Source organism: Pyxicephalus adspersus, chromosome 3 (genome assembly GCF_032062135.1).
Source record: "Pyxicephalus adspersus chromosome 3, UCB_Pads_2.0, whole genome shotgun sequence".
NCBI lineage: Eukaryota > Metazoa > Chordata > Amphibia > Anura > Pyxicephalidae > Pyxicephalus > Pyxicephalus adspersus.
The window spans coordinates 101,322,045-101,349,971 of record NC_092860.1 but is presented as its reverse complement, the minus strand read 5'-3'; the positions used below and the strand labels follow the sequence as shown (position 1 = coordinate 101,349,971).

Below are 27,927 nucleotides of genomic sequence, written 5' to 3'. Positions count from 1 at the left end.
TCAAATAGTTCAGGGGAGTTGTAAAAATTGTCTGTAGTGACACAATAGCCTTGATTGATCAATGCCTCAATAAGTGACAGAACAGATGATGGTGCCACTCCATAGCTGCTGAATCTGGGGCTAAATTTTGTGCCTTTCCCTGTGTATATTAAAGAGTTCCAAATATACCCTGTTGCTGATTTAGCATAAAATGATTTCACACCGAACCGTGGTCTCTTGGATGCTATGTATTGCACCCAGCTGAGCCTCCCCTTGTAGGCCATTAGACTTTCGTTCATAGTTAATTCTCTTTTTGGCACATAGCTGATTTTGAAGTTATCCAGGATTAGGGATGAGGGAGCAAATTTTTTAAATTCAGTCCCGCATAGAATTCTCGCTTACCAAACATGTAGGCCAGAATGGCCTCTGTAAATTCGTCCGGCGAGACTGAATTTTTGGGACCTGCAAGACCTATCAGGGGAGCAGAGCTGTCAACTAGGTTTACTAGTTGTATGTGTTCTTAGAGTCCTGTGTTCCTGGATAGAGAAACTCTATGCAGGAACACATACTACAGGGCGGCAAAAGCAATCAGGGGAGGCCCATCTGATAGACCTCCCAACTTTTTTTGAGCATAGGTGCAAGATGAGTGGTCTCTTCAAATGTGACATTATTGGAAACATGTAAGTCTTTCATGATCAAGCCAATCTATATTCTGACATGAGTGTGCCAAAAAAAGGTGCAGCAATTTTTTTTTTCGTGGACCAATACCACTTCTGCAGGGGTTTCCCCACCACTCCCTGGAGAATAACTAGGCCCAGAAAAAGCCAGATGTCCTTTTTGGTGACAGGTTCCCACTTCCTGCTTCTGGAAAACCTCCTGTGTCTAGCAGCCTTTTTGTTGCTCGGTTGATTAGTTGTTGATTTCCCCAACTATTTTCTGAATGACTTTGTCATTTAGAAATAACTTCAGGTACACCAGGGTGTTGTGTTCTACCTCTACCTTCAGGCCTGGTGCCCCAGTAAATGGGAATCTTGGGGCCATTGGCTGATCCTGACTAATGTCAATTGAGCACCAAGTGTGAACATCACTAACCTCAGTGGCAGAATCTTCGCTGTCACTTTCGGTGTGCGATGACAGGTCTTCAGGTGAATCACTGTCGCTTGACTGCAATAGCAATTCCAATGCCTTTTGAAAACCATGGCAGAGGTATGTGCTGGTGGCAGGCAGAAACCTTGTCAGAATCCAGGCAGAGGTCAGGGCAGGCTATATATATATATATATATATATATATATAATTTCCCAGTTTGCTTTATTTGCAGTATTACAGTCAATTTTGTAAATAAGTCCCCATATGTTATTATATATTATACCATGTAATAGCCCAAAAAACTTTACAAATCTAATAATGAAACATACAGTATCTGCACAACACTATAGCACTACATATAGTAAGTCACTTTAAGCTTTAAGGGCTAAAAGCCATGAATGAGTACACATAAGTTTATTTATATTTTCCCTTTAATAATGGTTTGCTGGGTGATTTCTTTCTTAACTTTACTTATTCAGTTGACTTCAGTTCAATATACCCTTTCACAAGCTTGTATGAGATCTATTATGTTTCCTGCAAAAGACCAAACACTTGCTTTTGAAAATGTCATCAGTGTGGTGATCATGGAACTGCAAGGGCTATTTATTGTAATGGTTTATGTTGTCTTTTTTAAGCATTTGGACTAGAGCGATCTTTTATTACAGCTGATATAGATTTTCAGTTGAACAACAGCTGCTAAGCACTTTCTCTTTGCCACACTCGCTACATGGGACAATATAGACTTCTATTTGGTATATTACTTTTATACCTATTATTTTATACCTGCCACATTCTGACAGAGAACTGTAATATGTTATTGATTTTCTTTTGATATGTCATGTAAGAGAGCAGTTACAGAAACTCGCCCTCAGTGTAGTATAGCATTACTAAAAACAGATTATCAAAACTACATTTTTTACAGATTTATCACACTTCTTCTACAGTTTGCAGCAAATATTGTGCACCATTGTTATTGTTGAATGTGGTCAGTAATTTTGAAAGATTGCTTCAGATGAGAGTGTTTGTAAAACTTTTATGGATATAATAAACTGAGACTGAAGTTTGGGTTAATTGTGAAGAGTGATGGACAAGTAAATTGGTTTTGAGCAAGGGCTCAGGTATACTTAAGCTGGACCATGGATGAAATTAAAAAAACTAGTACAACTTAAAAAAACTATTTTTGCATGTTTTCTATTTTTCTTTGATGTGACATATCTATTCTATATAATATATAGGTGTGTATTTCTCTTGATGCTCAATTTGCACATTGCTCTGGTTTAATAATTGTGCTTTTTATGTATGTACTCAGTATTTAGTCAAAGTGTAGGCAAACCATTACTTGGTCCTAGTTGTTTCTAAGTGAATTTAACACTCTTCTTCCCATTATCTAGTTTGTATGAAATTGTTTGTTGACAGACTTTTTGCCATTGTGAATGGGGTGCCGCTTTCACTAAAATATAAATATAAAATATGGTATACTAACTAGCATATTCTTTGATTTAAATACAAACATACCCATAGTCCTGCACTATTGCAAACATACATACAACACGTCACTATACACACCAATAAGCTATAGAGCTATAAGCTATATTCTGTCCTATACAGAAAACTATTCACAAACATATATACTATACACACAACAGAGAGCCCTACATTTTACTCAGAAACATACACACAATATGCACTATACACAAACATTCATACATTCCTGCACCATACACACAAACACATAGCCCTGCAGATTTATCCAGAAACATGCACACAGCCTTTCATCATAGTACACAAGCAGCCTTGCAGTTTTAAAATATAAATGAACACTTACAGTTGAATCCAAAAAGCTGTTTCTCTCGGTTCTTCAAAGCTTTTTTAACAGACAGAGGAAGTTGAGCAGACGCTGCTAGCTTTCTCTTTGTTTGCTGATCTTCTGCTGAAGACAGGGAGGCTCCAGGGCAAGGGGGGCACTCAACTATCTTCTTAGTATTATGTGGTGTGAATATCATTATACTTGTTTGCACTCAAATGAACTTGGTAAACACATTATATCTGAAATAAAATGAAAACACATTTTGTAAAGTACATAATCCAGATTACAATAATGTGAATGTCAGGTTGTATAATAGCTCAGCTGAACTTCGCACTAGTAGAAATACAACTATGCACTGGGCTTTATTCTTACATCAGAGAAATACTTAATTATGACTATTGTTGGTGAAATAGGACATTTAAACTTGCTGTATATTTTATTATAATTTAAATTTATCAGGAATCGAATCGGCACATTTTTATCGACTCTGATTCCAGGTACCCCAAATTGTCTCGGATTTCTCGACTTCGACTCTACAGCCCTGATTAGAAGTGTCAGTAAATTGATGATCAGCACTTTCATAAATATACATTTTAGTAAACATGATACACAATTTTACATACTGCTATGGGCCTGGAGGGGAGCATGCAGAGGGCTACTTTGGGTCTCCAGAAATATCCTGTTAGTCACTGTAGCCTCTCTATCAATAAAAAGGAACTGATCATGATTAGGTGACAATCCATTATTGGACATAATTAGGATATGTAAATGCTGTCTTTGTCTCATTTGCTATGCACAGTGTTATGTAAAACCTTTTCTATTTCTTTTACATATATATATTTACTCATTTTTTATTTAAATGTTTGATTTTTTCCTGTAAAACCCCAACAAATATTGAAACTTAAACAATGATGGCCTATGAATATAGTTGATTCTCTAAATGTGTGTGTAAGTGTTTATATAGGCAAATTATAAAGACATATGCAGTATGTCTCTACAAGACATGCAATACATGTTCTCTGTTTTATCTCTTTAAAAACAATACGAAGTTAAAAAAGTAAAAAAGAAAAAAAAAACTTGTTGATCTTGGCATTTGAATTAGTTGGTTCCTAGCCTCTGATGTACTGAAATCTTGGACAGTAACAGCAAGGCAAATCAATTTTCCCCCATAATTTTACAGCCCAAGTGTAATTGTATTAGAAATTCATACAGTCCACTATTTTTGCCTAGATAATGACATTGTTGTCAAGTATTTGCTGTAGAAAGTACTATTCTTCAAACAAGAGAAGCTAGAAAAAACTCTTTAAAACATAGAAAAAGAAACTGGATCTTACTTTTGTACTAGGGTCTTGATTTATTGAAAGCATAAAATTAATGTTATTGATCTAAACTGATGTCACAGAATGACTTAATAGAATTTATTTCAAACAAATTTGATGTTCATAGTTGAGCAACAGAGGGAATAGTGTATTACCAAATGTATTAATCTCAAGAGCAGATACACACAGTTAGGAAAGCCATTTATTAGCAATTCAAAAATGAAGGAACCATAGAAAATAAAAAAGGAAGAACATAGGATAGAGAGGTTCTCTCCAAATCCAGTTCTCACTAAATGCAAAACTCAACTTCATATGGAAGTAAAGCCAATATTTCCCTGCTCCTGTCCTGTTTTTTGAGTACTTGAAATGGATTAACTGACTTATTTCTACTATTATTTACAGCCTGTCTATGCATCCCCCTGTAAGATACGTAAGCCAGAGGTAAAACCTAAATGTTTGCGTTGCAAATAAATTTCATCCCACTAAACAGAAAATAAACCTCTTTTGCCTTGGAGTTACATCTAAAATTGAATTTGACCTGTAAAGGGGCTCAGAAATGCTCAAAAAGAAGTGCTAATTCTGCATTACTAGTCTGATCTTCCACTGGTGTGTATGTAACTGATAAAGTGTTTGAGATTTTGGAAGAACACATAGAGGACAAAACCATACAATACTAAACCAGCTTTTTTGTATATTTGGGGTGATAAATCAAACTTCATTTCTGTTGCCCTGGGTAAAATTTTACCTATAACGTGGCCATCAGGAACAAATGATACTAAATAGTTTTACTGTCCACAGACAGGAACAGTTGGTACCAAGATGAAAAAACTGTGCATGCTATAATAAGTTCTAGACAGTCAGCCCTAAGTTCCCTACTTACATCTCTTGCAAAGATCAAGCTTTGTGTGGGCACCTTTTAGCCTTTAGAAGATATAGGAAGTGTATTATGCAGGTGGTTGAACTGGTAAACATTAATTCTCAATGGCAGAATGCCTTAAGGAAAATCTCAAGCAGAGTCTTTTATAGCCTCTACCTCCGATGTGCTCTGTGGCAGTCAGATGATTAATATACAATATCACAACCCTAATATTATTTTATTGCACCTCCGACAAGTTTGTAACATTTTTCAGAGAATGTTTTATGAAGGTTCTTACACTCGTATTTTCATATTCGAAGGTTAATGGTAGCAGCTTGCGTTAATCATTGTTTCTTTGCAGCCTGTCTATCATTCCTGCTTCTCAAAGCAGTCCGTAATTTTTATGTTACATTGATGGGTTTTAAATGTGGTGTTCATATGCCTATGGCTAAGACAATCATTTCAGAAATGCACAAATGGAAACTATGGGAAATTCAGGCAGCCGTGAAACATTCACTAGATATAATAGTAGTTGATTACTTGTCACATTTATTGCCTTTTATTAGATAGTAAATGTACAAAAGGGTGGAGAGTTGCTATGCTAAAACTCATAGCAAACTGAGTAATAGATGTGGAAAGTCTTAAAAACTTTGAATACTATACTACCACTTAAACCAAAGTAATAAAAAACAGTAAAAAGACAAATAAAATATGAATGACTGCTTGCTTTGATGTTGAAAATAAGGAGAGACAAGTTGGTGACTTATATACTTGCTCTAACTTGCTCAAAACAGCAGAACTCTCTGTAGACAATAATAACTAACACAAAAGTTTGAAACATTTTTTCCCATCCAAGTTATTCTCAACTTTTGTCATCTCAGCAAGAATTTTGGAAAAAAGAACACTTTCACTCAACACAAATAATGGGTTTGCCTGGGACTTAGTAATCACAGAGCTTAATCACAACCTGTGCTTTCTGTAAGGCAAATAACTGTAATAAAAACATGTTTTAATTATCATGCCTTCACTCGGTTATTTAATATACCATCTCCTTTTCACCTAAAAAGTCACAGTGAGAGGCAGGCTACTAAAATGTGATCAATTAGTAATGGAGATTGCCCTGACATTACAGTAAAGCTAATATTAGGGTAGACAAACTGACAGATAGACGCATACATAAATGGATGTAACAGATGAGATTGGGCATTTGTTGGTATGTGGATATTTCTCTAAGATTAAACATAAATTATTTTAATAAAGCATAGGTTAAGTAGATGACGTTTCAGGATTGTTAGACAGTACATTATGTTTTGAATTGTATTGCATTGTACAATGTTTTTCTGTGGATTTATTTGTATTGTGCTAGTCAAAACCAAGAGCCTGCACAATGTGAATCCATGTAAAGCTTAAAATTTTAGTGGTCCCAGGTGACCCAAACTCAGCCAGAAATCCATGTCCATGGTGCAGCCTGTTATTTCCATTTTTCTTAGCTGCCTACTGCAAATGATGTAGCAGTTCAACTGTTTTGTTGGTACTAGACACAACATTTAAAACCCTAAAATACCCTCTGAACCAGGGAGCTGGTAACTATGCTTCTGTCAAAAAAGACCATACACAGGACCTATCTTGCACTGCACACTTTAACAATGCAGAAATGGGAAACATGGTGATCTGGATCATATGCTGGAACATCAATAACCTCAGTATCCAGTTTATAACTACAGTTGATGTGGAGTATACAGTGATACCTGGAGCTGCAATCACTACTACTACCTGACGTATTTGCTTAAATAAAAATCAATCTAAATATAAACTGAGTTACTTGTTTTTACCTGGGAACAGAGGAGCTTAAACTCAAGTATAAACCTAGGGCACAAAATGTAGTCATTACTGATAACATTTAATATGGCAAACAATAGAAATGGGAATAAAATTCATATGAATAATATATATATATATATATATATATATATATATATATCATTGGTGTGTTGTTTTACCTTTAAACCATCTATTTAAAAAGGAAAAAATAAAGTTACCTGGGCTTAGTCTATGTATCTTCTTACAGTTACAGTTACACTTGCTCTTCAATGACCATTTTTACATGACAATTGCCCAACAATAAAGGTTGTCAGTTTACCTGTCATTTTTACCTGGCCCTAAACTACCAATAACTGATCGCAAATAATCAGCATCCAAAAAAATTATACATTCTATGTATAATATTATAAATATTCTTTTTCCACATCTTTTTTATCTTTACCAAAATGCTGTAACTAAAATTTTTTTAACATGCTCTACCTCTCTGGTGCCTGTAATTTATTACCCCCCTTCCCCCCAATTTTATTTCAAATTTAGGTATTTACCAACAGATTGGTGGTGTGTTCCAAAAGCTTCTACCTCATTGGATGGCAAGGTCTTAGGTGTCCTCGTGCCTAATAACAGTCATATGGGTTTATAAAAGAAGTGACAGTTGTAAAAGGACAGTCAAAGAACCTTCCCACACCCCATGTCATTGTCTTAAATTATTGGCGTTGTCTCTTCTTAGGAAGAGGACTTGTAACTTTGGCATTTTGATAAACTAAGGGTGGAGTTTGAGTCATGGTGGCTGAGTTTAGGTTTACTTACATACAATTAGAGTGATTACAATCATTTTTGAATTCTTTTTAATAATTAAAATTAAATTATTATTAGATAATTGTATTATTATATAATATATATATATATATATATATATATATATATTAATAAAATATAATAATAATTATAATTAAACAAGACAATAATAAAGCCTGTGGCCAATAAAATCCAGATCAGTGGGCTTGTCTGTTTATTTTTTAAATAGTTATAGAAAGTAATATACTTATATAGATAATAAGAGTACTGGCTATATTTGCATTGATGTTTTGTGGGAAAGTTTTAAATGTACTGTAATAAATGTGAAACCTTGTGGATTGTTGTGCTTGGTTAAACACATTGTGGATGGGGAATGTGATTGTTCACTCTGTGAGCTTTGTATCTTGCCTGAGCTAAATTTCACTGTGATTCTTTTTCCTTTCCTGTACTATCCATCCAACAAGGCAATAAAAAGTGCAAATCGTGAAGTACTAACTGTATTGGTTAAAGAAAACAACCAGAATCAATCTTTTGCTTAGCCTCTCTTTAATAAAGAGAATTTTCATTGTTTGCTCTTTTTGCATTGCTTCATCTTCCATTGGTCATAGTTTAGTATTCTTATCTGAACTCATTATCCAAAACAGCAAATCAAATTTTAAATTAACGGGCACAGTGAAGTTACCCTTTGGTATGATGTCTTGAACACAAGTACAGCATAAAGCAATAAAACAACCTCATGGTTTTTAGCAACAATGATCTATAAAGCTAAATTCATATTTGTTTTTTGTTCTTTTTGTCATTCTATGGACTTATATTTGAAAATGTATAAATAGGAATGCAAATATAGACATTTTCACAAAAGATTCATGAAACGTTCCTCCTACAGTTTTAACCTACATGACCATATAACAATTAAGTTGTAATTAGAATGCTGTTTTCCGAATGCTTTGGAAAAAGTCTAATTATAATTTATTAGAGTTGTAGTATTCTGCTGCACTTTATAGCCCTTTGTTAAAATTTACTCACAATATACAGACTGTATAGATTTTTCTCAAGATGCTAGCCAAACTAAGAATCCTCAAAGTCTTGCAAAAAATATACAAGTTTTCACATATGTTCATATGTGTGTAGTATGTAGTATGTGTGTAGTACTTATTAGTGTGTGTATATATACATCTATGTGTATAAATATATGTACTTGTAGTGATATTTACCTTCAAATTATATTGGGATACTCCAGCTTTAAGCATTATCTTATACTTTATCCCCCATTAAACATACATATATAAAAATAGATCACATAACCAGTAAAGAACAACCAAAGTATAGCTGTTTTTCCTCATTCCCTCTCCCATTACCAATGTTGACAACTGTTTATTTCCATTCTTCTTTTCTATTCAGTAAAAAAGCATTGCGCTGAACTGAATAACCTAAAAAAAAGAATTTTTTAATTATGTGTGGACCTGCTTCAAAAGATAGGGAATGTTTTTCTGTGTAAAATATTATCTCCTATAGAATAAACAGACTGCTATGTAGCAACAAATAAAGGGCCATGAATGGAGTATATCTAAACCCAAAAACAAATTGTAACGTATTAGTTCTAAGTTCTTAGTTCTAAGATGAGCTTGTGGAAAATATCTGTTGGTTAGCTCATGCAGTATTTTGTTGGAACTTTATGTTGGAACAATGTTTGCTTTTGATCAATAAAATAGGAAGCCCTGCCTAAGGCAGAATGTTTGAAGGAACAAGACCACAAATCTTCGAAGAGAACCATTCGTAAGTGTCATAATGCCTGAAAATAGAGTATGCTGACTTTAGGCTTTTTTATTGGTGCAATATATACTGAATCTTGCACCATGCAAACTGATCCAAATATGAACAAGGGTATTTATTTAGTTTTACCTGAGAATACAGGCAACCTGGTAAAACTTAAGTACAAACCTAGGAAATAAAATGTGGCTGCCACTTCTAACATTCAAAACAGTAATCAATAGAAATTACAATGAATGTAACATGAAAAATGTGCCAGCCACTTCCTTTTAATGGGAAGGTCATATGATGGATAGGGCCATGTGACCTGCAGACATCCTAACCCACCACCAGAGGAAGTGCTGGAGTGCAGGAAGTTCAGGTGCTGTTCGCATGTTTGCCAGCAGGTGGCGTGCATCTTCAGAGCAGTCTTGTCCTCTGTGGCAAAGGGGCAGCTGACAGGGAGTCATATGACCTGAACCAGGAAGTAAGCAGAGACTGTGATCCCTGAGCAGAGCTGGTGCTGGCAGCAGGCGAATGCAAGATGGGTGACACTAAGGAGGGCACAGATTTCCAGATTCTGCGGGGATCTGTGATAAGTATATATGTAACTTTTTTTTGCCTTGAACTTGCTTTGACTACCAGATGCTTTGCCAGTGTCCAACATTATTAGAGACTGTAAAAAATCAATTGTTTTTAAATAAACAGGATATTTCAGAGAAATGAGGGTTTTATGTAATAAGCAACAGCAGATACTGCTATGCAAATACCTTAATCGCACACTACATAACATAGGGTAAAACATTAACACAACTTAACAATTGTATCTACCTTTAGCTTTACACTTACATCAATCAAAACATTAAAATCACTTTAGGGGAAAGAATGATTTTGTTACAATGACACCTGGCAAGGGGTGGGACATAGGGATGAGCGATCACGTTTTTAAAACTAGATCTTGCTGCAAATTTAGCCGTTCTCGCTGAACTGGTAAGCAAGAATGGCTGGTGTAAATTCGCCGATCAAGATCGAATTAAAAAAAAAAAACATTTCGGGCTGTGCTGATCAATGAATGCAGCCACGGAAATTCCTGGAAATTTTCTCGAGAATGCCGTAGGCAATCTCGCTTATCCCTAGTGGGACATACTGTATTAGGCTTTAATTGAACAGTCAGTTCTTAAAGTATATATAAAAAGTGCTCTTTAAAGGTTGTCTATACATATTGCTGGTGAACACTAAATGGATAGTAAAAAGGCATCCATAGAAAACATTGATGTTAAATATAATTTACTGTCTGAAATTGTTAAAATTCTTTCCAAGGATGTCTGTTTTTGGCACCGATACAGTTGAAGGATAAGGCTAGGTACACACGTGCAATAACTGTCAGAAAACTAGCGCTTAACGACGGATCAATGATTATTTTGAAAGATCGTATAGTGCACAATTCTGTACACGCTGTAATGATACGATCGTTCAAATATAATCCACCAATAATGTACACACACTCTAGATGCCATCGTTTGAACGATGTACTGGAGAAAGTGTACCACAGAACCATCCACGATCACTGAACGACTGTACACACAATAGATAGTAATCGATGGGACGGTTGTTCGTTTCCAGTGAGATTCTTTGTTCACCCGCGTCGTTGTTCACAATTATCGGACGATCAGTCATTAGTCCTTCGTTTCCAAAGATAATCAATATTATTATTATTATTATTAATAAACAGGATTTATATAGCGCCAACATATTACGCAGCGCTGTACAATAAATTGCACGTGTGTACGTAGCCTAGAATGATAAAGCCAAAGATAGCAACCGCAGACAAGGTAAAAACTCTTAGGACTGAGACTCATTTGATTAGGAATGTCAAAGCATTCACAGTGGTGTTTTCCTAACATGCTTGCAGCCCTTTTTATTGGCTACCTATTGGTCTGTTACATTCTACACACATAACTGAAAGTGTTAAGTTTTACAGTTCAGTAGCAAAAAATACCAACTGATCTGTCTAGAATATAGTTTATGTACTATAGTTACCAGACATCAAAGCACCTCTGCAGTATTGAAATCCTACAAAGTCTTATCAGCCCTGCCTAGATTACTTCCGAGAAAAGGTTGGGGAGGCATTCTGTAGTCATAACACACCTAGCACCTGAAAATTTTGCTTCTCCATAAACACAATAAATTACAAGTTTTGTGATCTAAGGAATGACAGGCAGGAAATGTGTTAATGAAAGGATCACTAGAATCATAAAGGGAAAATAAAAACCTGAAAAAATGTACAAATACATGATGAACATGTTATGGGCTGCCTGTAGTTTTTCTTTGATTGCCTTATTATTGTCACCTCTATTGCTGTTTTTATCAGATCTGGCTGTAAAGTAAGCAAAATTGCTAAAAGTTTTTCCAGCCCCTTTAAGATACCTAACCTACCATTTGCATATGCATTATGGAAATATGTTGTTTCCAAACATTCCTTTCACACATTTTAGATAATTCATTTTTACATTAAAAATCGTGTACAAGGAAACAGGCCTAAAGCTATCATACTCCATTTTCAACCATAGCGACACTTACAAAAGGTTCTCTTCCAAAATTTGTGGTTTTGTTCCTTCAAACATTCTGCCTTAGGCAGGGTTCCCTTATTTTGTACATCAAAAGCAAATATTGTTTTCCTATATGAAGTTCTGAGATCAAACTGCATCAGCTAATCAACACTTATTTCCCATGAGCATTATTGCAATTAACTTTAAACAATAACAATGACTTCAAATAATTACTTTTGTCTATACAGTGTTAAGCATTACCCTGTGAAATGATGCCTGGCAATATTCAGGATTATGTGATCTTTTCAGATCATCCCCCACATACTTTTTTCTGCGTTCAGTGCCCTTTTAAGAGGCTGAAGAGAATTATCCATATTATCTTATATATCTATGGAAGTCCAGTCTGTGTTCTGTGAACGTACAAAGGTTAAAGCAGGAATCATAGGGAGTAAGGTGCTAAATTATAAAAGAAACACTAACACTGTTAAACCACTCATTCTTTACAATTCTACAACTGAAATGTTTTTTGTTTTTCTGAGCTGCCACAATAACATCAAAGATCAAACAAAAGGCAATGATTAACTTTTTCATTTGTATTCAACACTTTTAAAATCAACTTTTAATGTTCATGCCAAATGCTGACTGTTATATAATCAGACTACATATTCAATCTCATTTATTGCTATAGAAAATAATAACAGTCCGCCAGCACATATGCAAAGGTGAAGTTGTGGGCTGCCATTATTGATGTTGTGAAAATATGACATTTAGCAACATGCTAGGTATGAGGTGCTCTTAGCTTTATTGTTGCATAGACTAGGTAGGTAAGGTGGGCATTGCTGAAGTGCTAAAAATTTTACCACTTTTTTTGTTGTTTTTTTTTATTTGAATAGAGTTTAGATATACTAGAATAAAAGGTTTTTTTTTATTGCTACTAGTGTCCCAACTAAATAGATTCACTCCCACAATTTGTCCTGATGATCATGGTCACCAAGTCCAAAAATGAGGAGCAGCTAAAATTCTGGCATTAACACAATATTAAAAGGTAAGAGTAAATCTTTAATTAAGGACATTGGGAAACTGGTCTGATGACAACTTTGATTTCCTTTTTACTTGCTACTGAATATGTGAGACAAAGGGTGATGGACATTTACCCCAATGGAGTGTTGCAGCATACAGCTTTCCTGACCTTATCCAAAACTCATCTGTATTGCATGAATGGGTCACACACCCATGTAAGCAAAAACACTATCAGACAAATGTGAGCTATCTTGATAACAAAAAGTGCCTATTGATCTTGAACTTTCTGACACACTGTAAGGCCTATGTGCAGTCAAGGCAAGGGGAAGGGTCTGGCATGGGCTGCCCACTGTCGTTTATGTACTACACATTATATTTTCTAAAGTTGTATTGTTTATCATACTATAATTAGCCCTGCATTGGGGTGCCTCACACATTTACCCCTCCCCCCTTTCTTGAACAGAATAGCCTGTCAGTACAGAAATCGTTACCAAACTGTCTCCCAAAATGATTACTGTGTCTAAGTGTCTACTTAGCTTAAGGCCACTGTGATAGTGAGTACTTAGCGTAAGGCCATTAGGTGCAACAGAACTTTTCTGGGCTCTGAAAGTTCTTATTTATTGTTAAATATTCCAGGTATTCCTCATTCCTAGATTTTTTTTACAAAATTAATTACTCTTTTCAAGTTCAGAAGTCATTGTAGCCAAGATGACCAAACATAATTTAGCAGCATCCACATGTGTTGATTGATTTGACAATGACTCTGTGACTATTTTACTTGCCTAAACATGTTTTACATTGGCTTTTAAGGACCCATGAGCATTTTATGTTGTAACATTCTTTATTTAAAACTTTAAATATGTCAAATAAGTCAACAAAGCTTGATAAAAAAAAGTGTAGAAGCACATAGGGCAAGGGAAACTCGAGAGCCAAGAACGAGCCAATAAAATAAATCTACCATTTCATAGACCAAAACATTTAATAAACAAATATATGGACCAATATTAGTGAAACTTGCATACTTTGTAAGACTTTCAGTAATGAAAATCTTTAAAACAGTCCCTGGTAGTACCATTCTTAACTAGACAGAGACAGAATAGTTGAATTCAGTTCAGTATTGATACAAGTAAAACCAGATGGGTGAAAACTTCTCTCTCCTGTCATGCAGAAAAGAGATGAGGTCCTCTTTACAGTAAGCAAAATCTTACGACGGTACGTTAGCACTCTGGCCTTTGCTGTGCTAAGTTGCAGGTTCAAATCTCAGCCAGGACACTATCTGCAAGTTGTTTGTATGTTCTACCGACATTCCAAAAACATGCAGTTAGGTTAATTGGCTTCCCCCATTTGACTATGGTAGGAACATTAGATTGTGAGCCCCTTTGAAGGCCAGCTAGCTCAATGACTATGGACTTTGTGAAGAGCTGCATAATATGTGAGTGCTATATAAATACTAGATAACAATATTAATCTCATGTACCTTCTAGAAGCAGATTGCCTCCAAATGAGTGGGATACAAAATTTGGATGCCATTACTAAATGTTTAAATGTTTAAGTAAACCTTTAGAGGAAATTTATTGTGATTCAGCAAAAGACGTGTATGATTTCTAAACTGGGCAGGACCAAATAATGTGCAATATTGTACCCATCCCCAACTGGCACCACCTGCACATATCAGGTATGGAAGTGTCTGTGTAAGCATCTGGGATTCTGTACAAAAGCAAATCTTGTAACCCATTCCTGTAATTTTCTAATTATAGATGATTTGTGTGTCAGCTGCAGAACTGAAAAAGAAAAAGGTTGCCCTAAACCTATTTACCAAACAGAGAACAATGATGGAATGTATTAGTTGGAAGGAAGATTCAGAATTGCATATAGAACTTATAAGTAATGTCTTATTCCTCCTTTCTCATTACACATAGATTCAAAATTTAAAAAAGATTCAAAAGTGGGCAACAAAAAACCTCACCAAGCGGGAGTGAAATAAAAAAAATGGTAGAGCTCCTTGGCTTGCCGGAAAGTGAGAGGATAAGAGGAGTCACGTGATATAAGCTCCTCCAGAGAGCCCCATCTATTTTAAAATATGAAATGCATAGCTCCACTATTGCCAGAGTTTAATAAATGTCACAAACCTGACCCCTCAAGTCCTAGGGGAAGAGACAGTATGGGAGCTTTAGTGAAATCATGAGGGGAGAATGCTGGTTGGGAAAAAAGATTTCTTTTAAATCTCCCAGGTAGGTCCCAAGGTTGGCAGAGCCCTGACATGGTTCAAATCACAACCAAGGTAAAAAAGTAAAGGAAAAACAGCTTGTTTAAGTGGGAAGCCACATGATATAGTTCAAAGTTAGGGTTTCCAAAGCCACCAACATTCTTTCAATAAAATAACAAGGTTAACTGAAAAAAACATGGAATGCAAAGACTTAAAGAAAGCACTCGGGATCTTAAGTGGTAAGGCTTGTAACAAATAAAGAAACCTGGGCAAAATCTTAATTTTTATAGCTTGTAAATGGCCTGGCTTCTGTTTTATTTACTGAAAAAAATTAAGAAAAAAAAGTATCTTACAGTTAATGGATTTAAATCAAATGTAAATCAAAGTACACAGTATTGCACTGAGACAGCTGCAGCCTACTGATTTATTCACATGTTGGCATACATAGAAGAGAATAATTTAAGGACACAAAATAAATTAGACTGAATAATGTTTTAATAAAAGCACATTGATATGATTATTTTACAATTGATTCTTGCGGGAGCATTTTGGAATTGAAAATACTGTATCTTATGCCAAAGCTTTGTATTTGGTTCCAACCAAGCCAACAGTAGCACTGTGGTTACATTTAGTGCCAGAATATCCCCTTTTTCTGCTTTGGACAAAGGATTGGTAATAGTAATTCAGTAATAAGGACATTGAACACTTCAGGCACCACCTGAGCAATAGGCGCAAGTTACATTAAAAAAAAAGTTCATTGCACCCCTCAACTTTTGCTTTTGGAAAACAGAAAAAGCACAAAGAAAATTACATTTCTGGTATGCAACGCAAACTGCTCTCCCTATTGTAATTTTGCTGATCATTTAAGTTTTTGACAGTCCTAAAAATTAAAAAATAAAATGTTAACAACATTGAGTTACAAAGTAGCTACTGTAGCTCTTATATAGGTTGTATCAATTTTTTTTTAGAAAAAAGCAGATTACCTTCAAAACGTTCTTTAAACAATGATAATTCCCCTCTGTAGCATTAATAGGTTTGGATATACTTTGATAACTACTCACTTCCGTATGCTCCATTTTTGTTTATGGATAACATGTTGGATTTTTCTCTTGCCCTCTATGTAACTCATAAGAAGCAACTAGGTTCAGCATTCAATGGTATAGACAAGAGAGAACAATAACACGTGATTGTTTATTGATTGCTGCTGTGATTAAAGCTGCATACACACGTGCAATTATAGTCATTGGAAAGGATCTTTCACGATCCTTTCCAACGACTAAGCACTGCACGATGCATGAACAAGTACATACAGCACCGTTCTGCTCTAAGCAGAGGGGAGGAGGAGAACAACGGAGCAGGACCCTGCTGCGTGCTCTCCCCCTTCCCTTGCGTTAGGATTGTTGGTTGTCCATCGTCCGTGGATTTGCCAGGACGGTCATTCGGATGATGGAAGACGGGTGCTGTGCACATTCCAGATTCTCGTCCGATATCGACCCTGAGCCGCTTATGAGGCAAGAACCATTGGACGTGTGTATGTAGCTTAACTTTGTTTATGATTTCTTTACTATTTTTAAGTAAGGCCTTATATCCACACTTTTCAATTTTATACTGTCTCAGGAAACCATGCCAAAAAATATAACACTTACAGCTCATGGTACATTAGAAATCTAATGTTAGAGAAATTTGGCTACCAATCATTACCAATGAAAATTATAGCTTCTTATAAAGAGCATGCATTTAAATAAATAGGAAGTTGGGCAAAGTTAATAAAAGATAAATTTTGTATTTATTTTTGAATAAAATTAGTTAAGAACATCAAGGTTACGACTACTGAATAGTTTGTTTAACAATTAGCTGAATTAGGGACTTATATGAAATACCACTACTAAAATTTGACTTTCCTTTTATAATAATATAGAGACAATTGGCCTGATTTATTAAAGCTCTTTAAGACTGGAGAGGATACACTTTCATCAGTGAAGCTTGGTGATCCAGCAAACCTGGAATAGATTTCCTAAAAGTCATTTGTTGGCAAATGTTTTCAATCTTGGGCCCGATCCATTGCAGGTTTGCTGGGTTTCACTCATGAAAGTGTATCTTCACCAGCCTTGGAGAGCTTTATTAAATCAATAAAGAAACCAAACAAATTTTTTTATTCAACCATTATCTCTATACATGTTAAGGTAAATACACAAGTACAAGTAATGATATTCCTATGGCTGGAGTTTACCTTGTTCATGCTGGTACCAGTACTTGTGTTTTTAGTATTAAAATGGTAACATAGTTTCAAAAAAAGAGTGCTTCCTTTTCAAAGTTGGTCCAGAAATAGGGTAACTTTGTTAAAGTCTCAATGCGAGACTCATTGGAGACTGCCAAGCTTTTCAGTTTCCTATTGCTGTTTTTTTACAGTCATTTCTGCAGTATTCCTGTTGCATGATAAGTATACAGTCTCATAAATCAATCAGTCTTCCGTTCATAAATGTGGTATATAGGCTGTACACATCTGTTATCATAAAACTTTATTGAAGTGTACAGAAAACCACATTATTACCATTGACCCCCCCCCCCCCCCCAATTCACCAATATCCATATGAGAGGTAGGACACAGATATCAACATAATAACATATAGTATCCATAGAATATAAATGTGTAGTGGAAGAGCCAGTCCTCCTCGATTGATTTCACCGTAGTCATCAGGGTGCCTCAGGAGGAAACTTACGTTGTGTCAAAAACTTCTATGACTCAAAAACTTCTGACTTAAAATTACAAATAAATGGGGTAGTGGAACTTTAGAATTTAGTAATAGAGGCTGTAAAACGCAATGTGAAGGAGTGAAGGAGCCATATAAAACTCCAGGCAGACAGACAGGGGTGAGACCTGGCACCTTTTAATAATATACACTGGAAAGTCAGTTACAATAATAGCATACTGACAATATTATGAAGAGTGCTTGGATGTATGCCACCCCTAGCAAACCTGCCGCCCTAGGCCATTGCTGAAGTTGGCTATGCAGAAGTGCACCCATGTCATATATAAAGTACTGCTGGGGGAGAGAGACTTGGGTAGAAAAGCAGAGTCATGGCAGAAACTAATGTGAGGGCTGCAGGCTCATCATCTGAACATTTAGTCAATATTTCATATTGCATCTAAATGCACAGTAAGCCAATGAGCTAACAGAAAAGTCCAATGAAGCAATTTTTTTCTATTTAAAATGGCTTTTTTTTCACAATCCTATTTTTCAACTATTTTCATATTTTAATAACTACAGTATTTTTAAGATTGGCTGTTACCTTATTATACATTTGTCCAGTGTGGGGGAACAAGACGCTGAGATATATGTTCCAGCTTACACCCATGTGTGTGGAGAGTTTATACAATACAGCTATTTTTTTTGCATTTTTTTTGGATTAAATAGACAACAGCAGGAGGACTGCTGAGACACATAGGTGGAAGCAAATCTGGTAAACGCAGTGGATGGATCTAACCATCAAACCCTAAAGGAATGGAAATAGGATCGGGTGATTTACCACCCCAACATCAGTTTATAACTAATATATCTGCCCTCAGTGTACTGACTTAATAAACAGGTCATGATCTAAAAATATCTACTATTGCTTGGGAAAGGCTTAACCTGTTTATTGTATTTGAATAGTTGACAGTATTTTCAGTCCTGCTAACATTAATCTTGAAGGTGACTCTGATGTAACATAAGACCTTAGTTACTACACAGTTCAGAACCATATAAGTGTTAGCAAATACTGCCACAACTAGTCTGACAGTCTTATTTGGCTCATGAGCACCGAATGTATTACTATTGTACAAATATACCATACAGAAAAAAATTATTTTCATACTGTTAGAAATAGGACTTTGTAAACATTTACATTAGGCCCAATTGTTTAAAATCTGAAAAGTATCATGTACAAGCTACAAAGGAATACATGTGATTTCTGGATATATTTTGGTGCATGCATTGATATAAAATGTAAAAATCATTAGTATTTAGCAAAACTCTCTAAATGTCCCCACTGTTACGCTGGATTTACACTGTGTGCATTGCAGCATATTCATAGGAGTGAAAAGGTCCATGTTTATTTTTTTCACACTAAACTGCTACTTATAAATATAAACCAACCACGATTGTGAATAGCCCAGAAAGACCCGTTTAGATATGTGTGGTGCAATAATGCATATGTGTTAACTCACCTGAACATGCAAGAAAAAGTAACATTTTTGATACATGTCCTGGACTTCCTGGGACCCACCCCAACACACTTGGACAATTAAAGAGCAGCAGCACGCTGATGGTCTCCTCACTATCTGTGCCATTCTGGAAGTTTGAGAGCCCTGTGCTAATTTATATTTACACTTGTCATTTTTTTTTGTAACAATAGATTTTTATGATTTTGCATGCATATTTATTTATTTTTTTATTTAATCTGCCTGAAGTTCAGCTTTAATCATTTTAAAATAAATGTTCTATATAAAAACAAGCATTACAAGGTTCTTGCTATTAACTTTGATAGCCACAAAAACTCTTTTATTTACCCTTTAACGCTAGTTCCACTTTTCAACAATGGTTTTCCTGGATACTATTTTCTCACCTAACAACAGATCAAATAAATAATTTATCGTGTTAATGCCAGCGTGTAATGCAAAGCCCCCATGATTAAAAAAATTAAATCCAATTTCTAAAAGGAGTACAAGAGGTAATTATTAAAAGGGGTAAAAATCTAGAGTGGGCCTTTGTAAATTTGAATTTAAAATAATTCTGACATACTACAAAGCTCCTTGCACTTGTTGCATGTGTTCCTTGACCACAAGTAAAATTGCCCTGATTCTGTGCTGAATAAAGGGTGATTTCTATTACACTTCTATAGGGAGTGTTTCTTGCTACTCCATCTCTTAGCAATATCTAAAAGAATGGAGGTGTCTCTCGTATACCAATTCAAAGGGCAAAAATGCTGTGGAAGACTGTGGTACCTCTTGGACTTGAATAGGGTACGGCAATCTGAATCCCTTCCATCCTTTTCCACTATCTTCATTTTATTTAAGTTCTTGTTGAACCATTCTGCCAACTCATCAATTTGTGTTGCACTAAGGTGCAAGGTGATTTGTTTCTAACAACATAATTTCATAATAACTGTGGACAAAAAGAGTGATCCTATATTCATTGGTATTTTCCTAGTGGTTCCTATGCAGGTAAACATGTGAAATAACTAACTCTTTTCAATGGTTTTAAGAGGCAGAATTTCTTAGTGGAATCACCTTCAGGGAACCAAGTAGCATAATCCAATACCACTAAAATGTATTGATACTCTTACTTTACTCCATGTATTAAAGCTGTCACACTTCCTAATACACAGTGTCACAGTACATTTTAAAGTTTCCAAAACAATGGGGTAGCTTTTTATTGTTGCTATGAATACATAACAAACCTATGGATAGCTCCTGTAGCTGATCAGAGCTCATCAGGCTGGTATATACTATAAACACTGGCGTCCCTAAATCAAGCAGAGCTTGGACAGACTTCTTGCTCACAGACATTTGTAGGACAAAGTACATACTGGTTGTTCAGAAAATTACATCCATTGGGAAGCATCACACTTCATGACATTAGCTGACTGTGGACAACTGGCTGTGATATAGCCCAACTTTTGGCACAGCAACAGGCACAAAGTGGATGAAAAGGCACCACAGGTCCTTTCCACCCATTTGCCATCTCTCTTCAGTCCTTAGTTTAGTCTCAGTGTTCCTGAGCAGAAAAAGGTTTTTCGTTGCTGGAATATCTGACCAACAAATTCCATTCATTTAGGTAGTGTTTTATCTTCTCAGCAAGCTGCTCAGCAGTCTATAGGTCTGAATAGGTCACCCATTTCTGCAGAGTCTGATAGAGATCTTTAAGGAAGCTTTCCATTGTGACTATCTGCACAATCTAGGGAGTTGCAAATTCCCTAATGGTATCCACCTCTTAGATAATCAGGCCACGCAACTGGAAAAAAGGTGACCTGTTCAGCTGGTAAGTAAATTTGTGTACACATTAGGCTTAAACAGCAGAAATGATGCCAAGATGCTGGTGTACCTCTGTTTTCAATTTGTCAGAGATTTTAGTGACCTCCACTAAGAGATTTAAATATGCCTGTTGAAAATCCTGAGCTTAGTTCTCCTCTGCACTAGGAGGCAATTAGGCTCCAATCAGCTTGCAGCTGATTGCTTTTTAAATCACCTGGGCTCCCAACCCACATGAAGATCTGTAAATGAATTAGGTGGCCAAGGAACCCCCCCAACTCACATTAGCTTGCCGGCTCCTAGAACTTCATCACCAGCTTTTATAAAAAGCCTTTCGTCTAACAAAATTCATACTGTCTTTTCTTTTAACCTATTACATTCATAGTTCCTTAGCCCGGGCACTACATAGATCCAATCCAGAGATTTCCCAGCTAACCAATGGGACACAGTCACAATATATAAGTGTAAATATATCATATAAAACTGTAAAAATAGAACCTGCACACTGTGTGTTCCTTCCAGGATAATCACACACACTTTGACATGTTCTTTACTAAAGAACCATATATAGTAAAAGCCATATATATATTCCAAGTCATGATTAGGTCTCAGCTTTAAAACAAAAGATTGAGAGCACTGATCCAAAATGTCCTTATTTTTCCTTTCCTCCAGGGTAGTTACTTGCTAATATTTACATTATATCAGCACAAGCACAGGAGCTACATAGGTAAAGTGCACATAAAGTTGAAAAAAAACTGAAAATGTAAAATTTGTATGTCTGCCTTATTTGAATTGATTGGAAATATATATTACAAAAATAAGGAATGAGTCTTATTTTCCTCTCCTGCTATATTAATGTTGCCAAAATATATAGCACATCCTGCTCCTGTCATATGAACAGATGTTCAGCCTGGGGACATACAAACTAGTTTTTTACTGTGAAAGACTTTAAGGTGCAGTACATTTACTTCCTAAACTTCACACCTTACAAAACTAAGACCTATATGCAAACTTAAAGATATATTGTGGTGAAAACCAAAAGCAACCTTTAAAATGCATGCATACAAGAATCACAACAATACCCTCCAGGGTATCTACTTTACATCATTTGTTGTAATGGCCAATAGTAGTTGGATTCAACATTATTTGGTCTTGTTTTGTGATTTTAAATCTATTTCAGCACTCATATATGAGACAGCAGTAGTTGTAATGAATGAATGAACCACCTTAGTGGTTATTAACTTTAAAAACAAAAATGTAAGGCCGATACACCTGTGCCGATACGCCAACTGCAGCAGACAATCCACTGCAACTGCGCTTAACTGTGGTTTCTTCCTCGTCCAAACTGGACCGAGACTCACACCTGGTCCTCTTTTGTCCAGGTGTCGGGGAGTCAGTCCCTGCAGACTCATCCACTGGTCTGCCTACCCCATTTGGAACAACTTCAGGACTGCTTGGTAAGGCTTCCATTTCCTCCTCATCCACCAGCTTCACTTTAGATGGTGCTGCAGGGGCTTCAGACACTGGGTCACCCTGAAGGTGTGCAGCTACCTTCACCATATGAGCAGCGACTGCACCCTTACCGCAGATCGTTGGCCGCTGGTGCAGTGGAGGCCACATCCGCCCATGACCTCTTACTCCGATGTGGACACCCTTCAAACAGATGAACAGAAATTCCGCACAGGTCACACACCGGTAAAACAGGACAGTTTTTAATTGCTAGTCTTCCCTGGTGTTAAGTGATCCACCCAATTACCCGACTGTACACGTTTGATAAAAATCATGAAAAGTTATCACAGTTATAAAACTTAATCCAAAGAAATGTTGTGGTTTCACCATTCCTCGTGTCTTCTTCTCTCTTGTCATAGTTTTGGGCCTGATGATTGGCAGCTAAGTGCTAAGCACTGCATGCAGAGCGAAAATAACTTGCTTTCTCATACCCAGATGTACAATCGCCATAACACTGGAGTAACAGGGAAACACAGTAAATGTATCAGTGGGCAGGGTTCTTTTCTTTCAAGGACCTGGATAGGCAAGACTTTTCTTATCTATTTGGAAACAATTTATTTTTGTAGTTTCCCATATCAGCATTGATGTATGCAAGCCAAAATAAGAAATACAATAGAATGAATGAATGAACTGCATCACAAATATTAGTGATACATTAATCAGAAGTTAAAAATGTTTTTTTTAAATATACTGCACACAGAAAGCATATGGAATTATTGCAATCAAAATACATTGTATATTCACTACACATAATATCCTTGACATAACAGTACTTTGAGTATTGAAGAAAAGTTTAGACTTTCAGAGGTAAAACTGTGCTACATTGTGCTCAAACCACTAATATACACTTATATAGCCACTTAACACCTGGATCCACATTATACCAAACTGTTTTACATTCTATAGCTTTAACATATCTACAGATTATTCATGACATACTATATATATATATATATATATATATATATATATATATATATATATATATATATATATTCAAGTGTGCTTGCTATACAAGTATACATGTATTAGGGTGTCTTAAATTTTAAGTATTTAATTTTACTACAGGTTTAACTAGCTTGGATTTCCTCTAACCCTTTGGTCTGAGCTCAAAGAAAATATCTGTAACAAGAAAGACCAGTAATCACTGCACCTGAGGCAGTTAAGGTAACATAATTAGATAAATAGAGAGAAACAGATGGAGGAAAGTAAAACTTATAACAGACATTTTAAAAATCAGAAGATAACAAAACATGCTACCTGGACATGCAAGATTGTTAAAAGCAAGTAATAAAAACAAAGATAAAAGATAAGATGAAAACAATTAAACAATGTTGAATACAAATGGATGTAAACCTTCTTTATGTACAGAAAAGGACATTTTTTATATAATGTGTTTTTAAGTTTCTACATATTTTAATTGATGTTTTTCTATAAAAGCTGAATATACTATACTGAGATGAAATGGAAAAAATGGTAGTGGGAAGGTAAACCACTCATTTTGATATGGAGGAATTGAATTTTGTATTTTTTCTTCTGAAAAGGTAAACTTGGAAAACTTGTGAAAATAAAATGTAACTATAAAAATGACTTCTATATACTGCAGACCCTATATTTTGATGTTTGCAGGAAGGATTGATATACCTCACTTACAGAAGTTATTGTTTTGTTTCATATAGGATGTATCGTGAACATTGGTCCCTTCAGGCCCTTCACAAGAGCTGCTGGCTGACAATATGAAATGATAGCTATAGTATGCCGAGAATAAAGAGTGCTGTGAATAAGCCAATCTAGAATGGATGAGTGAGCAATTAAGGCAAAGAATCATTTAGCATTACTCAGCATTGCGTGGTATTTGCAATGGCGAACTGATTATAAACTGACTTGGTGTATTCTCTCCCTAGCTGCACTAACAGTTTTCTAAAGTCCTAATTAAATTCAGCAAATTGTTTAGTAAGATGTTCTTACCAGATGGCTCCTCTCAGATGGCTACAGCACAGTCCCAGTGGTTTACATCTCACAAAAATAGTATGTTGACACTAAGGGGTCTATTTGTAAAAGTGGGAGTAGGAAAACTTCTCCACAAAAGAAAAGAATTGGCCCATAGTGACTAATTAGATTCTGTGTGTTATATTTTTCCAGAAAATAAAAGGTGAAACTTGAATGGTTATTTTTGGCAACAACTTTACTTCTAAGGAAAACTTTATTTTCTCCAGTTTTACCTCCAGGCTGCCTTAGGTAAGAATAGACATTAGATGTTCATCTCTTAAACCAATATAATTCTATCTATAAACTTTCATAAGAGATATAGCATCCTTTTGTTAAATGATATTTCCTCCTTTATATTGAAGTTAGTGCACATAAATTCAAAATGTTATGCTTACTTTATTAAAGGGAACTAACATCCACAAACGTAGACTGGACAAGAGCCTAGGACAAGGTGGATGCCTAGGGGGGCAGTTTTAAACTTCATGCACTTGCAGTATTTCAACGGGGTGGTGCAAATGGTCAAATCTGTGCTGCTGTCTGTCATATTACTTGTATTCATAGGCAGTTGGTGTCCAATTTAGGGAAAGCCAAGCCAGAACAAACACCACAAACGATTCCATTTTCTGTTTTCCAAAATATTATGTAAAGATATGAGTAGGGGGAGCAAAGCTGTTACCTTTTCCATGGATCTATTCTGCATTTAGCTTTTTATTCCATGATATTTTACATATTTTAATGGTTACAATGTTTACCTAGTTGGCCTTATTAAAAAAGTGACAGATCATATACAAGTAGAAAGGTGAGTTTAGTCATTCACTTGTGTGTAGCTTCCAGTGGAGACATTTTTATTTGGCTTTCACAGCAATAGAAGTAAAGTAATTTTAAACTGAACTTTTAACCAGCACCTTAAAGTACCCTCAAACCTCCCTTTCCACCCCCTTTGTAGTATTCCTTGGCACTTTTTTTTTTAATTACCTTCACTCTTTACCTTGTAAGAACACTTCTTGTACCCTGTGACATCATTACTGGGACTTAAAAAGATCTATCCTTAGAAGCTAGAGAGGACCAAATGTATCTTTTTCCTTTTTTTATTCCATGTTCTTATTGCTCACCGTAGCCTCTGTAGTGCTAAATATGTCAACTGTCAGCCCCAGATCAACAGTGACATGACCTTTTGACAAGAATTGTGCAGGACATAGACGTTTTGTGAAAAAGTTAGGACATTTATTCCTGGCTTGTACCCTCCACAACTAGGGGAGGATGAAGTTATGATCCTTCCAGCTAGATCCATGAAATGCTTAGGATCTTACATCTCATGAGGGTATGCCCCTGCATTGCAATTCTTCATGCAAGATTTGGGATCCTTAGCCTTTTCAGGATTTCTCTGGATGGATTGTGACACCCTCACCCAGGCGTCGCAAACGGGACCTATATTCTTTTAAATAATATATATATATATATATATATATATTAAATAAAGTATATACTATATTTTAACATTTTTTTACAGGTATAAAATAGTGATTTTAGATGTAGTGAGGGGGCTGTTTGTCATACTTACATAAACAGGGCAGTCCAGAGAACCCAGGTTACTCTCACCCTCAGTTGCCCAGCCCCTCCCTCAGTTTACCCTCCTATAATGTAGCTTTTCTTTTACATAATATAGTTATAAATGCAAGCTAACATACTGTAACTTAACCAACCAAGCTACGTAAACACGAACATCCCTGGCTACAGCTCCTGGAAGCCCCCCAACCCCAAGAAAAAAAACAGCAAGAACATTAGGCCACCTAAGTCTGCAATAGATGGATAATTTTGGGCCCCAGTTGTTGTGCAAAGCAGACCATAACATAGATGGGTCCCACACTTCTTTTCAGCACCACCAAGACAACTGCCTTCAAGAAAACTGAACCACTGTAGACATTACTCACCCAAGTCCCACCGGGTTGAACAAAACACTGCACATCAAAAAAGAGGGCAGGTCAGCAGGCAGATGAGAAAACTTTCCTTCTATCAGTCTTGACTACCTGTGACCTTCCTTTTCCCCTCACCCCCTTTTGACCTCTCGTCCACCTCATCCTCCTTCCACCCTCTAGCCAATCAGCAATTACCTACTTGACCTTCCAGCACTTTCTTTAACCCCTATCTACCTGCCTCCCTTGCCACCCTGTCATGCAGCCCCTGAGCCTATCTTTCCTTCTTTTTTTCTGGTTTAGGGCCTATCTTTTTAGTAAAAGATCCACTTTAAAAATATAATAAATGTACTACACTTCAGGATCACAAACATTTTGTCAAATCAAAATGATAACTAGACTTTTTTATTCAGGCATACAGAGATGTTTTTTTACGGAAAAATATAGTTGCATCAAGGGAAGATGGTACATAAAAGTGCCATTTTCTTTTTTAATCTTTTGTTGTTCATGTTCATTGAGTTGTATCTAATAGCACTGCACAGAGAATCTTTGAAGATAATCCACAAAATACTTCTAAATAAACTATGGACAGGAATCTGCTTTTGTCTCTGCACAGAATGTTTTCACTGACAATATGTCCTCTAGCTCCTGGTCATGCTTTGAATATTCATGGTATATATTTTCCTTATGGTGGGTACAAATGTATACAATATATACATATATATTTTATTTACACAGCAACATAAAAAATAAAAACATTAAAAACCCTCAGTAGTTCCATTGTGCATTTAGAAAATATTCTATTTATGAACTGCTTTCCAAAGTTGTTTTATGTGCACCACTCTAACTGATTACACTCAGCTCAACAAAAATTGTTTTTTTTTCACTTGCCAAGGATATTTAAAAATATTTAGTGTATTTCAGGTCTGCTGAATCAAGAAATGACATCAGTTTCATTGGCTCCAGTTATTGTGATACAGGAATTGGAATAGACAATTTTAACAACAACAAATGTTAACAGCATATTATTACCAATCTTTATTTACACCGATGTTTTGCATTTTATATATTAAATGTAGCATTATTTTCAACTTTTATTTGCCTTCTTTTTATTCATATATTTTCTTTTTTTTACAGACATTTGAGTTTTGTAAGAAGTTGTTTAAATGACTCAAATGTATTTTGCTACATTTGTGGTGAATATTCTCAGCAAAAACAGAATTTGTGAAACATGCATATCTTGCATATTTTGGTATTAACCCCCCTAGCGTTCTAATTCTGTAATTTTTTGATGCAAAAAGTGATCCTATTTTTTTTT

At 35.7% G+C, this 27,927-nt stretch overlaps 1 long non-coding RNA gene across 1 annotated transcript in view; it reads right to left on the bottom strand.

Moving 5' to 3' along the window:
- Positions 1–2,469: 2,469 nt before the first annotated feature.
- LOC140326855 (uncharacterized) overlaps positions 2,470–27,927 on the bottom strand; it is a 34,981-nt gene continuing 9,523 nt past the window's right edge. The window contains exons 2-3 of the long non-coding RNA XR_011919935.1: positions 2,892–3,112; positions 2,470–2,516 (exon numbers count right to left, since the gene is read on the bottom strand). This is a non-coding gene — a long non-coding RNA (uncharacterized lncRNA). The remainder of the gene's footprint in view (positions 2,517–2,891; positions 3,113–27,927) is intronic.